Genomic DNA, 22541 nt, shown 5'->3' on the forward strand with positions numbered 1-22541 from the left:
GTTGTAAACATATTTGAACAAAAATATTAAATATGACAAATAAAAGAGTTTGTTCACAAACTATAACAATAAATAAAAACCTCAGTAAAACAACAAAGTTGTCAACATATTGGAACTTAAATATTAAATCTGACTAATAAAAGTGCAAGTGCATTAGTCCCCTGAGCTGTTTACACAAAATATTACAATATAAAACTGCAAAACGGCAAAAAAGTTGTAAAAATATTTAAACAAAAATATTAAGTGTCAAAACTTTATGTGCAGCAGTACTATATATAGTTATTTGAAAAATACGATTTACAATAAATTTAAATATAAAAGAAACAGAAACTCAATTGAACTTGTAAATAATTGACCTGAATAACTGCAAATAACTGATGAATAACAGAACCAAATTTCCTGCCTTCCTGATAGCGGTCACATGAATAAAAAGAAGAAAAGACATTCCTCCAGCTGTGTTATGTATTTGTCTGCATATCGTCCACCTTCCTTGCTCAGCAATTCTCAACTGGGTTTTTGGCCAAGACTACTAGTTTATCCACTATTGCAGGCTTGAGACAAGAACGTTGGCACGTAACAATGTTCCCACCTGTACTAAAAAGCCTCTGATGGGAAGGTCTTAGCCGGAATGCATAGATACCTGCGTTTTAAATGGTCCCACATGTTCGACAGATTACTTCTTGTTGATGCAACCATGGCGAGGCACTGTCGACAGGGCCGTTTTTTTGTCCCTTATAGTCTTTTTCTTGCCAAAATACTTCCAAAACTCCTTTTGGAGACGGTCTTGCCTTGTTTCCTTGCTTCAACGTGTTGCTTTCTTGCTTTCACTTTGAGAACGGCCCCTCCTCCCTCCGCTCTGCTGTTCGGCCCCTCCTCCCTCCACTCCGCTGCCGCGGGGGGAGGGGGAGGAGCCGCTGACTTGCTGGAGGGAAAGAGAAGCTGTGTGCTCTCCTTCCCTCTCCTTCCTCAAAACAAACATTTGTGGATTAAAAAAAATGAAATGAAAAAACTATCGCACGTCCTTGCGCGATGGCGATGTTTAAACGATATATCGTTCAGGCCTAATTTGCGGCGGACACAAGAAAATAACTTCTCAAAATGCCACACTGAGTAATTACTTCCGTGTTCCCCCACCCCCGTCAAAAGACAGACAGACGACAGAGACGTCACCGGAGCTACCGAAAAAAAGGACTTTTGCTGAAAAGTGGCTACAGGAGGTACCATGGCTAGAAGCAAATGATGCTCGCACGGAAATGCGGTACAAAATGTGCCGTGAGAATCCCAATGTCGCCGATAAGAGCAGCGCATTTTATGTTGGGTCAAAGAATTTCAGCCATTCAAACTTTGAAAAGCACAAAAAAAACAGAGCATGTGGCAATTAAGCAAACTATCGATGTCAAACAGGACCCCACTCGCCCTATGGACAAGTGGCGGAAGAGGGCGGAATAAAGGTAATGAACAGCGACATGCACTGACAAACGTGTTTTTGCTCGCATTTTACAAAGCTAAACATGCACGTTCAATGAGGTCTTATGAGTGTCAGGACTGGACTCGAGGCAGGACTCAAATGCAGAGTTTTCTTGTTTAACAAAAATGTATTTATTTTACAATATGGCACAACAAAAGGTCACTCCACAGTGGGAGGCAAAAATCTCATCATCAACACAAAGTAACAAATTAACTCAGAAAAGCTGACAAAATATTCGCGATCAAAAGGAAGGTTCTTCAACAAAAATTCACTTCACAAGGAAGGCAAAAATACTATCAAACGCAAAGCAGCAAACAAACTCAAAAAGCCTTACTAAATTCTTCAGGACTAGGTTCACGTGGTAGCTTTGGCTGTGGACGATAGCAGGCTGGAATGACACGTCAGCGGACGAAGACACTCTGGCACAAAACAAAGGGGAGGCTGACTATATATACACACACAGAAGGTAATGGGGAACAGGTGGAACTAATTGGTGATTAGGGAGCACATGAGGAAGGGCAAGTGCTCTGAAACAAGGAGGGGAAGACTTTCAAAATAAAGCAGGAAATAACCATGACACGACAAACCTCACCACGGTGTGACAATGAGGAGGACATCCCACTTTTAAAAAGGCTTGGAGTTAATGTGGGAGCCGCATAATGCCCTTTATTTTGAATTGGTACTTTTTATTTCTTTACATTTCACTTCAAAGTAATGGCAATTTTGTTGTGCCAGTTGATGTTAATCAAGCATTAATTGTTAATATAATTAATTAAAGTTAATTGGCTCTAAGTAAAGCTTGTCATAAATTTATCGCATCAGGCGGGTCGGCTCTCAAGCTCAATGAGGACCAAGTCACATCTCCAGGTCCTCCTCTGAGAACCTGGGCAAAAAAATTATGTGCACCCCTGGATATAGGCACCTTTGACTGAAATTCAAATAAAATTCATGTATCTCGTGGCCGGGCTGAGTGCCCTTCTTTTTGGAAATCAAAATACAGTCACCCTATCATAGCTAATGTGACTTGTAAAATAGCTATATTTATTTCCACAAGTGACAATAAGTTCGGGTTTAATAGGAAACATGGAACCGACCTGTGCATATTTGCATTGAAGGAACTATTTGTGATGAAAGGGCAAGCCATTAAACATTGATCCATAGCAGCAGATTTCTGGTGGAACTCGGAACTTCCCAAACTGCGTTGGAAGCCTTGATGGTAAACACGTTACCATAAAACCACCGTCACATTCAGGAAGCGATGACTTTAACTACAAAGTTGTCCAGGGCCCATTAGACTAGAGCTGCCTTGATGAAACATTGTACAGGTGGTCGAACCTGCGGACCTCTTTGATGATCCTCCCGTCGTCTTGGTCCATTTTTGCGTGTAGCGCAAGAATGTTTGTGAATGGTGGTGATTTCGCGCTGAACCGGAAACAACGTTCTGAGCGGACAAATCACAGCCCACTACGCGTTGATGTGACTCGTAGTCAAGATTTTGTGGAGGTGCACGTCAGGCTACGGTGTAGGATCGTAAATTGGGTCTGCGTTGAATTGAAGGCGTAGACACGCCGGATTGGATGGGGAAGGGCCATGGTCCTGGGGTGGCACCCTAGATGGGACTTGCGCATGACAAGGTAAAATTAGACACACTCAAGTAGGAAACCTCGGTGTCAGGACTAGTGATGAGACAGCATAGAATAGGATGCCAACATACTCATACTAGCAAGGGATTCATACAAATACTGGATTCTAGACCACATTGGAAGGGGTGTGTCACGTAAAGTGAAATGTTACATACATGCCTATTCACAGATGTACTTACGTCTATACGCCAGAGCTACAGCGCGCATGCGCATTAGCATGCAGATTTGTTGTTGAGAATGAATGGCGCATGGAAAATTAAGACGTTGTGAAGTTATACCCCACGAAAGAGTCTCACATCATCCTCTGTTGTAATCGCAAATAAGATTACGAGCGTACCAAAACGCCACATGGTGTAAGACGTTTTTAAACCCGTTGGGAAAGAAAGAGAAACTTTGAGACAGCACAGCGTGTATGTGCATCGCCATGGCGAAGTTTTCCCCGCCGGAGCAGACGGACTTTACAAAGCCAGCAAGCTGGCCGGATTGGGAGCAAAGATTTTGCCGGTGCAGAGTTGTGACAAAACTGAATGAAGGGGACGAGGAAATGCAGGTCTGCGCCTTGATTTACTCGAGGGGAGCAGAGACTGAGCACATAGAGTATTTAAGTCATTCACGTTCACGGATGCAGAAGATGCTAACAAATATGCACCAGTACTAGCAAAGTTCGACACACATTTCATACCTAAACAAAACATAATTTATAAACGAGCCAAATTCCATGCAAGAGGACAATTGGCTGGCGAAAATGTGGAAACGTTCATAAGGCAGATTTATGAGTTAGCTGAAACTGCGAGTTTGGCGCCGAAAAAGATAACCATCTGAGGGACCAACTAGTCATTGGAATCCGCGACAAAACACTGTCTCAAAAGCTGCAAAGGAAAGATGATTTGACGCTGCGTGGTGCAATTGAAATGGCGAGGCATTACGAGCTAATTAAAGGACAGAACCAGGGCTCATCTGACAACGTGGATGAAGTCAAAACTTTCAGACAGAAAGGAAGGGGTAACTATAAAGTAAGTGGAACAAAAGTACACAGACAGAAATATGAAAAGGAAATTGTGGAAGATGTCACAAAGAGCATGTCCAGCAAAAGGAAAACGGTGCAACAAATGCAAGAAAAATGGACACTTTGCAGTAGCATGTTACACTAAGAGTGTGCGGGAGGTGACAGTAAATGACAACTAATGTGACAGGGATGAAGAGGAGTCTTTCTTCCTTGGGACACTCACTGAAAATAATACAAGTGAATACACAAATGTGAACGAGGTCATTACTGAAGACGAGCCACCATGGCACACAACAATAGACATTGCTAATACTCTGGTGACATTCAAGATCGACACGGGGGCTGACACGTCAGTAATAACAGAAGCTACATATTATGGCCTAGCCCATAAACCCAAGCTGGACCCTGTTAAAACACCACTAGGAAGCCCAGGCGGCACTGTGACCACAAAAGGGCAGTTTTTAGCCAAGATCAAGGCTCAGATACAAGACAAGCTACAGTGGGGAGAACAAGTATTTGATACACTGCAGATTTTGCTGGTTTTCCCACTAGCAAAGCATGTAGAGGTCTGTAATTTGTATCATAAGTTCTCTTCAACTGTGAGGGACGGAATCTAATACAAAAAAACAGAAAATCACATTGTATGATTTTTAAATAATAAATTTGCATTTAATTGCATGAAATAAGTATTTGATACATCACAAAAATCGAGCTTAATATTTGGTACGGAAACCTTTGTTTGCTATTACAGATACCAAACGTTTCCTGTAGTCCTTGACAAGGTTTGCACACACTGCAGCAGGGATTTTGGCCCACTCCTCCATGCAGATCTTCTCCAGAGCCTTTAGGTTTCGGGGCTGCTGCCGGGCAATACGGACTTTCAGCTCCCTCCATAGATTTTTTATCGGGTTCAGATCTGGTGCCTGACTAGGCCACTCCATGACCTTAAGGTGCTTCTTACGGAGCCACTCTTTAGTTGCCTCGGCTGTGTGCTTTGGGTCGTTGTCATGCTGGAAGACCCAGCCACGACCCATCTTCAGGGCTTTCACTGAAGGAAGGAGGTTGTCAGCCAAGATCTGGCGATACATAGCCCCATCCATCCTCCCCTCAATACGGTTCAGTCGTCCTGTACCCTTGGCAGAGAAGCAGCCCCAAAAAATGATGTTTCCTCCTCCATGTTTCACGGTTGGGATGGTGTTCTTGGGGTTGTACTCATCCTTCTTTTTCCTCCAAACACGACGAGCCGAGTTTAGACCAAAAAGTTCAATTTTGGTCTCATCCGACCACATGACCTTCTCCCATTGCTCCTCTGGATCATCCAGATGGTCAGTGGCAAACTTCAGACGTGTCTGGACATGTACTAGTTTCAGCAGCGGGACCTTGCGTGCGCTGTAAGATTTTAATCCATGATGGCGTAATGTGTTTCCGATGGTTTTCTTCGAGACTGTGGTTCCAGCTCTCTTCAGGTCATTGACCAGGTCCTGCCGTGTAGTTCTGGGCTGATCCCTCACCTTCCTAATGATCAGTGATGCCCCACAAGGTTAGATCTTGCATGGAGCCCCAGAACGAGGCAGATTGACGGTCAACTTGAACTTCTTCCATTTTCTAATAATCGCTCCAACAGGTGTTACCTTCTCACAAAGCTGCTTGCTTATTTTCCTGTAGCCCATCCCAGCCTTGTGCAGGTCTATTATTTTATCCCTGATGTCCTTACACAGCTCTTTGGTCTTGGCCATTGTGGAGAGGTTGGAGTTTGTTTGTTTGAGCATGTGAACAGGTGTCTTTTACACAGGTAACAAGTTCAAACAGGTGCAGTTACTTCCGCTAACGAGTGGAGAACAGGAGGGGTTCTTAAAAAATTACTAAGAGCCGAAATATTTACTAGTTGGTAATGTATCAAATACTTATTTCATGCAGTTAAATACAAATTTATTATTTAAAAATTATACAATGTGATTTTCTGGATTTTTGTATTAGATTCCGTCCCACACTTGTTCTCCCCACTGTATATCATACTCCCATGTGATACATTAAAACTGTTCAGATCAATCGGACACTCAAATCTCCATTGTCCGTGCCAAGCACCTGAACGGAACAGGTTTAAAAAAAAAAAAAAATACATACAAGGCCGTTAATTGCATGGACGTACAATGGTGAGTATGGCATGGATGTACATGGCTTGAATGAAATCCAAGTACATTGGCATCAATAGAATCGAGATGCCTGGGTGTCAATGGCAATGACATACATGGCCATCATTGGCAAGGACGTACATGGCTGTCAATGGCATCGATTTACTTGGGCGCCAGTTGAATGTCAATGGGCTGTCATGGTAGGTTTTTGGTCAAAAATCACAACTACCCATGTTTTTCTGCCATTGAAAATTTTGCCCATTAGAAATGAATGGAACAACATACCAGGCAATGGCATGGCTTTAGAAACTAAAAGGAAATGTGGGGGCGAATTTTGGGGGAATGTAGTTGTTTTGTTTTTTTTGTTTTTTTTTTCAAATTCTATATGCATCTTTTATAGTCAGGGGGCCAAAACTGACATTGTCACTGATGCGGCCATCTCAGGGTACAAACTGCCAAACTATAGAATATTAATATTTGACCCTCGGGATGCAATCTAGACTGGTTGTCAGCTTGGAAAATTAGATTTTGTCCATTTTATGACTATATCTCTAAAAGTGGCCAAAATCGGAATTTATCCCAAAGTATTTCCTTATTCTTCTCAACCCCTACTGTACTCTTGGACATACTTCCAATATAATCAATCTTATGTGCAAGTATAACCTTTAAATAAATTGAATATTAAGCATAACAAAGGAGTATTGCACCACAGGGGCACTGTTATGTTACCACAACTCTGCTGAGGCCTGAAGAAAGAGGTTCAGTGGAGATCACAGAAGATGTTTTCATAGGAATTCATTGATTAGATTCTCTAATGTCTCATTGATTAGATTCACTAATGTCTAATTGTCTACAACAAAAACATCTAATTTCTAACCGTCTACAACAACAAACCAGATCTCACCACAAAGTGGCAGAAAAAGGTAGGAAAACCTATTTCTCAACTAGCTACACTTCATAGCTACAGTATATATTTAAGCTAACATGCCTTGGTAATAACTACATGTTAATGTGTACATGTGTACTGGGAATATTTATTTCTGTGCAATACTAAGTTTTACATTTTGCTAGAGATGTGTTGACCACCTTTTTAACTAGCATAGCAAATTACTCAGCTCAAATGATCCATATTTTCTGTCTCCTAAAGAGATACAAGCAGGCTAAAGAACGGCTAATGATTCCCTTGCTTTTCAGATAAGTTAACATGGAGACATAGGGAGCAGAAAGCTTAGAATCCCTAGAAAATCTAATAGCACGAGGTATAAATTGGCACAAATGTTTTATATTTTAAAAGACCATGGAAGGTACAGCAAAGAAAAGCAGCTACAAAAACCACCCGAGGAAGGTGGTTGAGGAAGGCCTGAATTGTATCAGCCTCAGAACAAGCGAAAGAGCAAAATAAAAAGATGTGGAATATGCAGATGCTCTGGATCAAATCCAGGCATTCCTAGACACAGACAAAATAAAATGGCACAATTCATGTTATGCTGCCTTTACCAACGTCACTTACATCCCCCGCCCCCCTAAAAAGAGTTTTTGAAAAAGTAAGTACATCCCAGGAACCTAAAGCACCTTCTGACCCTGCCCCACTTGACAATCAGTATCTCCAATCACTTGGGAAAAATGTGTCTTTTGTCAGAAAGAAAAGCACAGATACAAACTTCGCAACATCCAAGTCCTGAGTGCATCTGAAAAGATTCTTCACCTAGCTCAGCAAGAGACAGAATTACGACCAAGGCTTGCAGGAGTCCATGACTTGATTGCCGCGGAGGGCAAGTACCATCTTATCTGCTACAGGGCATTCTTAACGAAATATCAGAGTACATCATCAGGAGGAAATGTTCCGTATTCCATATGTTTACATAAAGCAGCAGATGAGGTTAGAGCAGGACTTGCCAGAGGTCAAATATAATCAATGAGAACAGTTTGGGAAGGATACTGTAAGCTGCTTGCAGACTTTGACTTGGATCCAGGAAGTTGCAGATTTCAGCATTTTAAGGAAAAGCTTGACAGGTTGCTTGATGGAAAAGCAATATTTGTGCATTCACAAAAACCAACTGATCCTATAATGATATTCCTTGTAATGACTGCTGAGGCTGCCATACTTAACATAAAGAAATCAACAGACAATGTACTTGATTACACGCAAGAGGCAACCATGACTAGCTGTGGAACTGACAAGGATGCTCAGATATTAAGTTGGCTGTAACTAAAACAAAAAACTACTCAGCATTGCTCAAGACATTGTTTTCCTAGCTTCTGGTGGATGGAAACCAACACCAAAACACATTGGTATAGGAATAACTGTGTAACTGGATTTCAGTGGTTCATCATTCAATGCATAGACACAGATGTTCTGGTATTGCTGCTTGTATTTGCACAATATTTGAGTCCTGAGGTTTGTATGAAGACAGGAACAGCCAAGAACCCCTGTTTCATCAAAGTGCATGAAATCAAATTACCACATAATATCGGTAATGGTTTGTTAGCATTTCAAGCCATCACCGGATGTGATACAACTAGCCAGATCACTGGTAGGGGAAAAAGGACTGCATAGAAAGTGTTCCAGCAGTATCCTCATCTTCTTCAAACCTTTGGTGAGGAAGAAATGCCAAGTCCAGACACTCTACGCACGGCAGAACAATTTGTATGCAAATTATATGACCCAAAATCAAGCAGCGAATCAATCCATGAGGTTTGATATGTCCTGTTTCAAACGTGAAAGCCAATGGGGATACTTTACCTCCAACAAAGGAGGCTTTGTCCCTACACTTCATGAGGGAACATTATCAAACAAAGATTTGGAAACAGTCACTCGTGTCTCATCCACAGCTGCCCTCACCAACTAGCTGAGGTTTGCATTTGAAAGATGGTGTGCTTTTACCCAAGCTTTTAACCAAAGAACCTTTACAGGCAAGATCTCTGGAGCTGACAACCTGTGGATGCAAGGAGAGTGGAACACTGTGCAGCACTAGGCAGTGTCGATGTCGAAGAGGTGGAATGTTTCACTGTGGGGCATGCGGTTGTGCTTGTGCAGCTTGGTGCAAGAACACTCAGGTAACCGCATCACATTATCATATGTTTATCATATTATGTTCAAAACAATAATTTTCTTGTTCGTGTGATGCATTGGTTACCAAAATTAAATCACAAACTCTTCTGTTAAATCCCTGTTCAGGATTCTGACTGAAAATGTGGACATGTGTCGTAGATGTCTTCTGGAAACATACCATTTCTACTGTCTTCGGAGTACAACAAATCAATCTATTTCTCCCAGCAGGCTTTGATGGATGGACATCACCATGTTGCTAATGAAAGTTCTGATGTACTAAAGAAGTCCAAGCTCCTTTAAGTTTGTAAAGTGTGTTTAGTTTTATTAAACATCTTTTTGGCAAAAACATAAATAACTTGACCTGATGTTTTCTATTCCACACATACATAGATACGTATATATTATAATTAAAGATCATAATCATGTTAAATCAATATAATTGGATTGGATTTACAGTCAGGTATATGAATTAAGTCAAATAGGACCAACTGGTATAGGCTTAAATAGAATTCTAGATTTCCGCCTGGTCATTAAATGCTAAAAACCTGTGCAGTGTAGTCCCATTTCACAATACATGCCTGAAACTTGGCACACATCTTTCCCCTAGACGGGGGTACTGATTGGTAGAAGTTTTGAGTTTGTATCTTATGTTTCCAAGCTGCTACTCATTTTATAAAGTGGTACACTTTTGGCAGAAATTGATTTTTACATGTTCAAGCTCCATTTTTTCCCATGCTGTAATAGGGGTGTACATTCTGACGATTCTAAAGATATCCCAGAAGTGTCAGCTTTCATTTGATACCAAGTTTTTTTCTGTAGCCTGAAGGGAATAGGTACCGTTCTCGCACACACCATATACCGTAATTTCTGGACTATTGGGTGCCCCTGATTACAAGCCTCACCCAGTACATTTTAGGGGAAAAACCATTTTATACATACATAAGCCTCTCCTGGCTATAAGCCGCGTGTGCCCACTTAGTAACAGGAGATATTGACAAATGAATACATACAGTTTTCAAAATTTTAATAACACACCTTAACTTTTCGTTCCAAACAGCGCCAGCAAACATGGCAGCTATATAGCAGCGGCACAGAAGTTAAATAGCATCAGCACGGCGGTACAGCACAAATTGGGCTGGTTATTAAAAACATAAAAGTCTTTGTTAGCAATCTTCATCTTCCTCCTGTGCACTCAAACCATGGAAGTCTTCACCCTCAGTGTCGGATATGAAGATGCTTAGATACACTTCGCCACGCACCTACTCAGTGTCTCCATCGCCGTCGCCTTCAATGTCTCCCATAATGAGGCAAATGCACTCCTAAGCCCGTGCTGTCCTCTTCGGCACGCAGCAGACTGGCGGCCCCTCGAAATCCGTTGGTGATGGCAGACTTCATTCACGCTGCCAGGCTCCCCCGGCATACCTGTGCAATAGCTGCTCTTCGCATGAGGCAAGTCTTGGCAAACGATCTCTCGCCGCGAGTCGTCAAAACTTCCCATACAACTCGGATGGCCAATTTAATTTTTTCTAGCGTTCTCCATGATGCAGATCTGCCAATTCTACTCATGCACAAAGACGAGGGTCCACCACCTCTATTCATGCACAATGTACAAAGTTAAAGTCATAGTGCAAACAAGCGTCTTCCTCGACACTTATATTCCACGTGTCTCACTCCCACATTCCATGCTCGAGCGCCCCGGGCGGCTATCAGAAAAATTCCCAAATTGCCCGCATCATTGCACACACCACAGGATCCAAAATGAGGGGAAAAAGTAGCGGCTTGTAGTCCGGAAATTACGGTAATTGTTTGCATTAGTCTGACACATTCATCTAACTATAGTTTAGGCAGACCATGCCCTTGAACACAGTAAAGTGAATTACCTTATCGGGGCTCATGAGGGGGAAATGGTAAATGGTACCGTTTCTCATAGGCACCGTCTAACTGTTTGCATTACTCGAACACACGTAATATAATTAATCAGGGAATAGTATCATTTCTCATATTTACTGTAAGACTGAACTACTCTAAACACACCTAATATAAAAGAAATAGCACACCATAGTTTAATGAAAAGAAGCAGAATAGATACACAACGCCATCTTATCACAGAAGCCCAACGTGTGCGTCACGAGCAAGATTGACGCACCCACTATTGCAATCAGCTCTCCTGGCCAACAAGAACAAAGAGCAGCGCCCCTTGTCATAAAACAAGTACGAGCAAGATTGACGCACCCACTATCGCAATCAGCTCTCCTGGCCAACAAGAACAAAGAGCAGCGCCCCTTGTCATAAAACAAGTAGTCAGCCCAGATAACAAAGTTGATAGCAGGTGCTTGGGACATCAAGACCAGCGTCGGTCGCTGTGGCAGCCACATCCCATCCACGGAAGAACCTACCTGCCCAAAACCGGCCACAGAGGGAAGGTCCCAAAAGCAACGCCTAGACTCACCTTCGGCCCGGCCTACTCCACCACGGACTTAAAAAACACTGGACACTGAGATAACACAGATTTGCTGCTCGGAAACATTTTCTATGTAGCCTTGTTTTGGATTTAGCATTGTTCCTCCATCGTGATGTTTTGCCTTGTTTTTTGACCATTGTCGACGAATAAATTGTCAACCTGCTTTTGGTGAGTCTTTTTCAAACTTTTGGACATGGAGTCAGTACAAAGGGTTAACACAGGTAGTGAATGCGCGGAATTTGCGCCTTCCCGGTTGGCGCACGGAAGCGTTAAGGAGCGGAGCACCACTTCGTTCGGCTGTTGCCGTTTTCCGTGTGGCTTGGCGAATTCCACAAAGCCCCAAGATAATCACCGTTTTCTGTAGTTATGTCACATTACACAAAATAACTACCGGTAATTTTTTTCCTAAAATAGCTCCTAAAAGTCACAAAAACATTTAGGATAAACAAAGAGGTTGTCATCTTGTACCCTGACATGGTAGCAAACATCTTAACGGAAGCACTTTTTAGAATTGGCCCCCTTGACTATTATGCCTCTTACCTTCATAGGTGGAGTTTGACTTTTGGGGAAGGGGGGGGCACAACATGTTAATGACCCCAAAACGCAGTGTCAGCAATAAAATTAACTTACAAGAATATTTATAATAATAAGCTGACAATGAGCGTTTTTTGTTTCCCATCATTCTTGAGGGGAATTCTAAATCAGGGTGCTTAGGCAATACTTTTCGCAAAGATCGTCATCCATTGAATTTGGTATGCCCGCCGGTGTCGTGCCAATGTAGTTACCCCAGTCAAAAATTGTATGCCCTGGGTGGAGCCATATGGAGGTAGATTTGTGTCTTTATTATGTATCCAAAAAAAATGCAAAAATAAATTTGAAACTCAATGAATTTTGAATTTTTTTTTCTGATTGAAATCAATTTTTTTTTACTGCAAAGCAAATGACTGTCTAAGGTGCTCGAAAAATAATTTCGACCCATTATAAAAACATGTTTTTCTGTTCATTTCGTTCATTTATGTTGCAGTTTTATTGCTTTACAACTATTATATATGTAAAGGAAATAACGTTAATTACATACAATTATACTTTTCGGCCACCGGGGGGTGCTGGCCCCCTGGGACCCCCTTAAAATCCGCGTATGCTTGCCTTCCTGAAAGATGTACAGTTTATGTGAATGGCGTACCGCAAGCAACACGTCACTTCCGTTCATTAATATTCATGACATTAGCTACTGTTGCTAAGTAGGGACAAGCCAGCGTTTGTCCCTAATAGGAAATGAATGGAAACCGTGTATGAAGGAGATGTTTACAGAGCTAAATCTACCAATTCTCTCTGAAAATGATGTGCCTGGTGCCAAATTCACCGGCAAAGATGTGGTAGAGCATAAAAATTATCAGTTAAACAGATGGCTTGAGTGTCGAAGGCTGAAAAAGACGAAAAAACGAGCCGACCTGAGCATAGCCTTAGCTTTTTTATCGACGCGACTGACAATGACATTCTGCTGTTTCAACAAGTTATCCTTTACCATAAGCCCTGTCTTTCTTATATATCCTCTGGTTGTCCTACGTCTCTGACCGTTCTTGGGGGTAATTTAGTTAGCTTTGTGTAGCGATCGCAAATGCTACTCAGTGACAGCCAACGAACACTTTTAATTTTTTCATTAATAACAGATCTTAATTCTATAATTTATTTACATTTCCCCCTTACTAAAGTTGTGTGTGTATATATATATATATATATATATATATATATATATATATATATATATATACATACTGCCAATGGGTTTTCCCATTGTGAGTGTATCAAATACTTGTTCTCCCCACTGTATATATATGTGGCAGTGGGGTCAGATTTCCCACCTGATGGCACTTTGGGCTAATTAGTCCAGCATGCCAATCAGCGTGCAGAGCCCTCCTATATAAGGAAGGATCCATCTTGACGCCATTTATTGTTCTTTGGTGTGGAGGTCTCCTGTTTATTTATTTTATTTACAAAATAAAGAATTTGTACTTCGCAGACTGCCACTTGCTCTCCTTGTAGCACGAACCGTGAAGCCTTTCCCATGTTTCTAACCTTAATTATTTCCCTGGTGCAAACTAAGCTTGAGAACGATAAACCGATACGACCGGTGTTCTGCCAAAATATCCTACATCGGCGAAATGTGCTACATTAGTCGAATTTGACACCTAAAGTACTACCGTGCGCTCTAAACTTGTTTTGTTTAGATGCATACAGGAATAAGGCACTAAAAAATGCCAGCAGAAAATACTTAAATGTAGTTATATCAAATAAGGACGGTTTAAACACGCTACGTGACTAATGTGGTCAACTGCTTCAAATCTAACACAAAAAAACACAATGGTTAAAAGTATGAGAGGGTAATACATGCAAAAAGTATCTTTGAGGCTGTGAAAAGGTTCTAAATAACTAAATAAAAACAAAAATAGTGAGTAATCGCCGCCTCTAAACGATGTGCGCATGCGTGTGAATGCATGCGCAAGCGCCCTGAGCATTGTGTAGGACGTTTCGCCGCGTAGTAAGGAATGGCCGAACACCGGATATCCGGTTTTCCAGGTGAGAGATACAGATGTATCGATTGTAAAGTTACCATTCGACAGTAATTAGCCATTAAAGATTCAGTGAACCGATAGTAGAGATAGAATTCGGCTATCGCGAGCACAAGAATCGGCTTCTAATGCCTAGTTCAATGCATTGCTTAATATGATAATTTAGCTTTTACTTCACATGCTACGCTTGTGTCTTTCAGTGAATGACACAAGTGCGCGTCATTCGCCACACAGCAGACACTTAGATCGAAACCGCACGCATGATATAATATGGACAAGCACTACTCACAGTCGTGGTTGCCACAAGTTACATCCCATGCATTTCGGCAGAACCGCTACTAGTCGCCGTCATTACCTGATCGTCACGGGCGTGTCATAACAACGCGAGAGCTAACGAAACCACTATAACGCACGCAGCGTCGCGTTTTCTTCACAGCCCAAAACGGAAACGAAACTAGTAGTGGCAACGAAGCAACATGCTAAAACAATGGACAGTGTGATCACCGACGGCAGCGACGTGCTGTGATTGATTTTCAACGCACCCAGGAAAACAAAAGTCGGACTTTTAAGTGATGAAAGCAGCCAGATCTGTTCGCATGGGACAGAGCTTGTGTGAAGTGTGCAGCGGTACAGAAATCGTGAGTTTTAACCCTGAAAAATAACCCACTACAATGCTGGAAAGGGCGGCATATTGTTTCCACGAAACGCAGTCTGCTTAAATATGAACATGTGGATTAGTTGATCTTCCTCAAGAAAAATTTGCCCTTCAAAAAAGATATGGACAGTGATGAGCAATAAAAAATGAGGAAGCACGGGCATAAGTGAATGACTTTGCTGTGTATTAGGTTAAAGTAATGATTATTGACCTGTCTAAAATGCTATGTTTTTATTCCCCCAATTATACCAGTCGTAAAGCATAATTTATTATTTATTTATGATAACACTAGCAGGTTTAATTTTTTTTTCAAGAGCTGCTGCATATAATTAATATTTTTTGTTTGTAAGATGTTTACATTGAAAGTTTGCACTTAAATTACTTACCTCTTGTGTTAAAAACACCAGGAAATACAGTAATTGAATTACTGCACTTTATTGTTGTCTGTGACTGGAGTTTTATTGTATTATCAGTCCCATCCAACAAAATGACGGTCATATAGTAAGCCTTATTTATTTTCTCATAAAAAATAAAACATAACATTGGTATCAAATTTTGTAAATTTTGCTATTAAAAAATATGGTCTTTTTTATATTTTTAAAATACTGTACGAACACACACAACAAATGTTTACTATCGCATCGTTTTCACTCTGTATCGAACCGTATTGTTCTTAAACTGTATCGAATCGTATCGAATCGCTGGACCTTAAAAATTTATCGTTTTCACTCTGTATCGAACCGTATCGTTCTTAAACTGTATCGAATCGTATCGAATCGCTGGGCCTTAAAAATGTATCATTTTTTAATCGAATCGTAACCTGTGTATCTAGATACATATCGAATCGGCTTCATGCCAGAGATTCCCAACCCTAGTGCAAACCCAGGTAACAGTGGCAGTCAGATACCATTGTAATTCTTTTCAGGTCATTCATTGTCAGATAGAAGAAGTACGGCACAACGTTACGCTAAAAAAGTTAAAAACACTGAATAAAAATGGCGTACCTCTATGTCCTCTGAAAGACCATGCCAACCCAAAAAAATGTTTACCATGATGAAATGTGAATGGATTCACTGAGCTGGTGTTAAAGTCCGCGGAAGTTGATTCGGTCTTCACATTTTTTCCTCCCGACTTTTTGGTTTCCGGAAACGTATGAAGAAAACATCCTTCATGTGTCGTAATGTCTAGAGTCGTTTCTACAACTTGCACAAAAACGTGTGATCAGCATGTTCGTTTTTGCAAGATTACTGGAGAAAAGTATGCAGGTAGATTTGTGTCTTTATTTTTCAATCCAAAAAAAAGTTGCTACAATCAAATAAAAAGTTGCTTCAATCAAAATATATATTTTCAATCGAAGAAAAAGTCACTTCAATCAAAAAAAATGTGTTTGAATGCAAAAATAAATTTGAAACTCAAAAAAATGTATTTGAAAACTATTTTTCTTTGATTTTTTTTTTTCTTTTAATTTAAGTTGTTTTTTTTTTTTTTTTTTTTTTAAATTGAAACAACTTTTTTGATTGAAGTAATGTAATTTTGCGTTTGGACCACATTTTGGCTAGGACATTTGTGTCTTTATTATTCAATCAAAAAATAAGTTGCTTCAAACAAAAAGATATATATTCAGGCATGAAAATGGGTCGGGGGTTAAAAAGGTGAGAAGGGTGTGGAGGATATATGTTCCAGTACACTGTACACCCCAACAAAATATTGAGCTCTGTCGACCCACACTGTTTCAGCAGGGCCGTGCAGAGACCGGTGGAGGGGCGGGTGCTCGTAGATCAAAAGGAGCACATGAACAAGTATTTAATACACCTTAAAACAACATAACTTCAATTTTAACCAGCTTTAGATCATTATTGGCTGCGACTGTGACATACTTTAATTGGGAGGGGGCAACAGTGAATAGAAATCAAAACTGTCATCAACACTTTCTGGCTTTGACTCAGTCAGTCTGCCTATTTTCTTCCCTCAACCTCTGCATCAAAACTTCCTTCCTCAACTTGTTCATCAGAGAACAAACCACATTAGATGGTCACTGTGCCACCAACAGCACAGTTTTCTTAAAACTATTATTTCATTATTATCCATACTTAACAACTCTAGCACCTAATGATTAATAAAGCAATGACGTAAAATCTTATAGAAACATAACATTGTAATTGTGTTTATAATTGTATTTAATACCCGACTATCCTTGCAAACTTGTTCTTACCAGGTCTGCTATTCACCCAGCTGATGAGGTATCCACTGCCTTTAGCAGCCTCATCTAACTCCTTTTTTTATCCCTCAATCTCCCTTCCCTACGAGGCATGTCTATGTAATGAAATATAAATATTAAAAAAAACAAAAAAAACAGACTCCCCGGTGGCTTTTAGTTTTAAAGCTTTCTTAATTTCTTTCTCTCTCAATAACGATGGAGGTAGATTTGTGTTTTTATTATTCAATCGTGTTTTTATTATTCAATCAAAAAACAAAGTTACTTCTATCAAAAACAAAGTTGCTTCAATCAAAATACAGTATATACTTTTAATCCCCAAAAAGTCACTTCAATTAAAAAAAATTGTTTTTGATTGCAAAAATAAATTTGAGACAAAAAAAGCATTTGAAAACTATTTTACTTGATTGAAACAAATTTTTCCATTGAAGTAATGTTGTTTTGCGTTTGGGCCACATTTTGGCTAGGACATTTGTGTCTTTATTATTCAATCAAATAAGTTGCTTCAAACAAAAAAATATATATGAAAAGAAAAACTTTGCACACGTGTCAATCACCGTTTACCAAAGCCTGAGAGGGTTTGAGTAGACTCACTATGAAGCATTTAATAAAGCCAAGCATTTTCTTACTACTTTATTCTTGTTTAAAAATAATTCGGTGGGGCAGTAACATGTTTAAAACTTATCATAATTCTTACATTTTGAAGTGCTTGAAAACCATTTATAAATGATACTTTGGTGAAAAAAGTGAAAAAACGTCATATATATGTATCTTTTTTCCAATGTAAAATCTGAATAAATGGCAAGGCAAGGCAAGGCAAATTTATTTATATAGCACAATTCAACACAAGGCAATTCAAAGTGCTTTACATCACATGAAGATCATAAAAATCACATTTAAATCAACACAACGTAGAAACGAAGACAGAAGATCGCATTTAATCACAGAATAAAAATAAATAAATAAAATAAAAATAAAACAAAAACTACTACAAATAATAATAATTGAAACCAGCAATGGAGATAAAAACAAGAGAAATAGAAAGCAGGTAGATTGAAATATATAGACAGTTATAGATATGCAGTGCTAAACAAAAGCGTTTTTAGCCCTGATTTAAAAGAGCTAACAGTTTGAGCATACTTCAGACGTTCGGGTAACTTGTTCCAGAGGTGAGGAGCATAATAACTAAATGCTGCCTCACCCTGCTTGGTTCTTGTTCTTGGAACATGCAGAAGACCGGTTCCAGACGACCTTAGGGGTCTAGATGTCTCATAGGACTCTAACAAGTCAAGCATGTATTTTGGTCCAAGGCCATTAAGTGTTTTGTAGACGAGCAGTAGTATTTTATAGTCTATCCTTTGACTTACTGGAAGCCAGTGTAGCGATTTCAAAACTGGTGTAATGTGGTCCAGCTTCCTTGTATTTGTGAGGACTCTGGCTGCAGCATTCTGTACCAGCTGCAACTTCCTGACTGATTTTTTATCAAGACCTGTAAATATACCGTTGCAATAGTCCAATCTGCTGAAAATGAATGCATGCATAAGTTTTTCCATGTCTTGTTGAGTCAGAAGCCCCTTAATTCTGGTTATATTTTTTAGGTGGTAATAGGCGGATTTAGTGACGGACTTTAGATGGCTATCAAATTTTAGGTCTGAGTCAATAATTACGCCAAGGTTTCTGACTTGATTTGTAGCTGTAAGTGACATTGTGCTAAGTTGGCTGCTTATCTTTGACCTTTCCTTTTTTGGCCCAAAAATGATCACCTCTGTCTTCTGCACATTTAACTGGAGAAAATTCTGGCACATCCATTCATTGATTTGATGAATGCATTTGCTCAGGGTGACTAAGGGACTATAATCATGTGGGGACACAGAAATGTACAGTTGTGTGTCATCTGCATAGGCGTGATAGGAGATGTCATACTGTTCCATTATCTGAGCTAACGGAAGCATATAGATGTTAAATAAGAGTGGTCCAAGAATTGACCCTTGAGGGACTCCACACGTGAATTTGGTTCGTTCTGACTGATGGTTTCCGATTGACACAAAGAAATCCCTATCATGTAGATAGGATGTGAACCACTGAAGAATAGTGTCAGTAAGCCCTACCCACTGTTCCAATCTGCTGAGTAGTATGTTGTGATCAACCGTGTCAAATGCGGCGCTGAGATCCAATAGTAGCAGAACAGATGATTTGCCTGCATCGGTATTCCGACGAATATCATTTAGGACTTTGATAAGCACAGTCTCGGTGCTGTGTTGTGGTCGAAATCCAGACTGAAATGAGTTAAAAAGATTGTTTTGCATCATATAATTCTGGATCTGTTCGAACACAACCCTTTCGATAATTTTCCCCAGGAATGTCAGATTTGATATTGGCCTGTAATTACTAATGGTTGAGGCATCCAGATTAGGTTTTTTTTAGGAGAGGTTTTATTACTGCAGTTTTTAAAGTCTGAGGAAACTCTCCTGTTTGGAGAGAAGTATTTATAATCTGAAGTATGTCTGGGGCTATGCAATGAAAAACAGTTTTGAAAAAGTTTGAAGGAAGGATGTCAAGGCAGCATGTTGTGGGCTTTAATTTCGACACAATTTCTGTTAAAGTGGCATAGTCCAAGAGGCTAAACTGTCTAAGATTGACGTGGGGGACATTTTGGGAGGCATTTAGTGTAACATTTGTTAATCTGGAGTTGCACACAGTCTGTCTAATCTTTAGTACTTTGTGTGTAAAGAATGCTGCGAAATTATTACAGGACACCTCAGATGCCAATTCCTGAGGTATTGATGCTTGTGGGTTTGTCAGTTTGTCAACAACAGAAAATAGTGTGCGGGTATTGTTCGTGTTTCTACTAATGATCACTGAAAAATATGACTGTCTAGCAATTTTCAGTTCCTGGTTGTATTTGCGAAGACTGTCTTTGTAGATATCATAAAAAACTAGGAGTTTGTTTTTTCGCCATCTGCGTTCTGCTCGTCTACAAACTTGCTTTTGTTTTATAGCTAGTATGGCATTTCTCCAGGGTGACCTCTTCTTTCTTGACAAAGATTTTGTCTTAATCGGGGCAATAGTGTCAATTACAGTCATCACACTGGAACTGAAACTATTTACAAGTTCTTCCACTGGAGCTATTGTAGGGGTTAATGGTGAGGCATAGGCCTGTGTGAATAACGCACAAGTGTTATCACTTATGTAACGCTTCCTAATCACCTCTGTTTCCCTTTTCAGAGGATGGACAGGGGTGGTCATTTTAAACATAATGCAGTAATGATCAGACAGAGCAACATCATTCACTGTGACCTCAGAGATGTTAAGACCTTTGGATATTATTAAATCCAGTATGTGCCCTCTGTTATGTGTTGGAACTGTGACATGCTGAGATAAACCAAATGTATCCAAAATATTTAAAAGCTCTATAGCACATCCTTCTTCAGGATTATCAACATGAATGTTAAAGTCACCCACTAGAACAACACAATCAAAGTCCATGCAGACAGAAGACAGCATTTTGGTAAACTCATCAAAAAACATTGTGTTATACTTTGGTGGTCTGTAAAGTGTTACCAAGGCAGCTCTGCAAGGGCTTTTTAGCTGAATGACAATATATTCAAAGGAATCAAACTGACCACATGAAATATTTGTGCATTGGAAACTGTCCCTGATCAGACTGGCAACCCCACCTCCTTTCTTATGGGTTCTTGGCGCACTAAAGAAATTAAAGTTTGTGGGGGTTGCCTCAATCAGAACTGTCGAGCTCTTATCTTTATCTAACCAAGTTTCTGTTAGGAACATCATGTCAAGGTTATGTTTGCTGATAAAATCATTAATTAAGAAAGATTTGCCAGCTAAAGATCTTATATTTAGCAGAGCCAATTGGAGATGCCAGACTGGATTCACTGGTGAGTTTTGGGAATGACATACTATGCTTAACAGGTTGGCAGAGTTGATTGAACGTTTTTTATTTCTCACCAATCTAGCCCTTTTTGTGTTGTTTATCACCACTGGGATTGTTGAGCATACAGACTGTACTCCATAGGGCCCCGGCTTTTGCTGGGACAGAACAGTCTTTGTAATGTTGTCACAGCCTGGACCCGGTGCATATCATATTGGTGTCGCAAACATGGCTTCCTCCATAGAAGGATAATACCGTGTAGTTCCAGAGTTGTAGTGCTTTGGCTTTGCCCCGAGAGAATTCCAGGGGAGGCTGGTTGGTTTGTTGCCATCTTCCCCTGGCACCTGTCGGGTGTGACAGGTACAGGGTGGAAGCGAAGACATGAACTTGAGGAGATCAAGAGACTGGTTAACCTTGCTATTTAGATCCATGGAGTCCAGACCAGGTTGACTCATTATTCCATCCAAACTAAGTCGTCGGCGGGGTGGCTTCCGGGACTGTGGGGATTTAGGCCTTGATGAGGCCTTAGCCTGACTGAGTCGGCGGAGTGGTGGCGTCTTGGAGTGTGAGGATTTGGTGCTGGATGGGGCCTTATCCTGGAGTCGGCGGCGTAGTGGCGTCTTGGAGTGTGAGGATTTGGGGCTGGATGGGGCCTTATCCTGGAGTCGGCGGCGTGTTGGCGTCTTGGAGTGTGAGGATTTGAGGCTGGATGGGGCCTCGTCAGCAGAGGATTGCACGGTCAGGTGGTTCTCCTCCTGTTGAGCTGATGGAGCCGCTTCTTGGGTCTCGTCTGAAGGAGGTCGATCACCTGCTACCAGGGTCTCCTCCCGTTGAGGCAGTGGAGCCTCAGCAGAGGGTTGGTCACAGCCTGGCAGTGCTGGCTTAGTCACTTCTCCTTCAGCGATTGTAGGCTCCATTTTTGGAGGAGACGATCCTGCGTGCTCACCAGCCTCAATGTTTATCAGATGTTTTGGGACAGCTTGCCTCCTTTCCTCGAGATAAGCAGACTGTCTGTGCCTCAAGAGATAAAACATGCTGCTGCTTAGTAACCGCACTCCTGACTTATTTAGGTGAAGGCCATCATTTTTAAAGAGATGCCTGCGCCCTGAAAATATGTTGAAATTGTCAATGAAGTACATCGATTGTCCAGCGCATGTAGCTTTGAGCCATTTGTTGAGCATCATCACTCTGATGAAACTTTCATCCCCCAGCCTGGGCACGGGTATGGGTCCACTGAAAAACACCTCAGTATTTAAAGTACTGACTTTGTTTATCAGTTCAGTGAAGTCTTGCTTTAAAAGCTCTGATTTTTGCTTCACAATATCGAGTGCTCCTGTGTGTATTATCAGAGTAGTGGCTGTTGGATGCTGAGCAGCAATGCTCAGGATACTAGCTGTGATATCAGACACAGTTGCTTTATTAAAACAACATACTTTGGTATTGTTGCTAC

The 22541-nt window shown here is 40.7% G+C and overlaps 1 protein-coding gene across 3 annotated transcripts in view; it reads left to right on the forward strand.

Moving 5' to 3' along the window:
* LOC130927898 (gastrula zinc finger protein XlCGF57.1-like) overlaps positions 1-11948 on the forward strand; it is a 68110-nt gene extending 56162 nt beyond the window's left edge. For all 3 annotated transcript variants that reach the window (XM_057854005.1, XM_057854009.1, XM_057854007.1), the window contains 2 exons: positions 9163-9306; positions 9428-11948. The gene's annotated coding sequence lies outside the window, so the exon portion shown is untranslated. The remainder of the gene's footprint in view (positions 1-9162; positions 9307-9427) is intronic.
* The last annotated feature ends 10593 nt before the right edge of the window (positions 11949-22541 follow it).

This window comes from Corythoichthys intestinalis, chromosome 13, assembly GCF_030265065.1.
Source record: "Corythoichthys intestinalis isolate RoL2023-P3 chromosome 13, ASM3026506v1, whole genome shotgun sequence".
Lineage (NCBI taxonomy): Eukaryota > Metazoa > Chordata > Actinopteri > Syngnathiformes > Syngnathidae > Corythoichthys > Corythoichthys intestinalis.